Raw genomic sequence first — 548 nt, forward strand, 5'->3', positions numbered from 1 at the left:
ATATAATATATATTTATTGGAAATAAGTATGTTCGGAAATTTACCCGGGGAAAATTTAAACCAGAACCTGGGCCACTCAAATAGAAGAAGAAGAAGAAGAAGAAAACCACCGGACCTTTTGTGGAATCGACGACGCAATCTAGCAGTAAAGTATAATTCTATTTTCTAGCCCACATGGCGCGCCATATGGTCTTGACGATACGTTGTCAGAAGCCGCCATATTTGACGCCATAGCGTCACCTATACGCTACCGCGTGACGCATCAACATTCTGTGCGACCAATGCGCGAATGATAGCACGTGACCGAACAGATCGCGAAATAGGTTCAAGTATAATCGAGTGATGATTCGCCGTTAAGCCGGAATCAGACTATGCATTGAAAATTGAGATTGAAATTTCGCCAATAAGAACAAAAAAATTTTGATTCCTTTTGTTCTGATTAATCAAACTTCAATCTTTCAATCTTCAATCTTATTCTTCAATGCGTAATCTGATTCCGGCCTTATGGCTCTTGCACACCAGATACATGCTTTAGAGTAGAAATTTAA

Source organism: Trachymyrmex septentrionalis, unplaced genomic scaffold (genome assembly GCF_001594115.1).
Source record: "Trachymyrmex septentrionalis isolate Tsep2-gDNA-1 unplaced genomic scaffold, Tsep1.0 scaffold24, whole genome shotgun sequence".
Taxonomy (NCBI): domain Eukaryota; kingdom Metazoa; phylum Arthropoda; class Insecta; order Hymenoptera; family Formicidae; genus Trachymyrmex; species Trachymyrmex septentrionalis.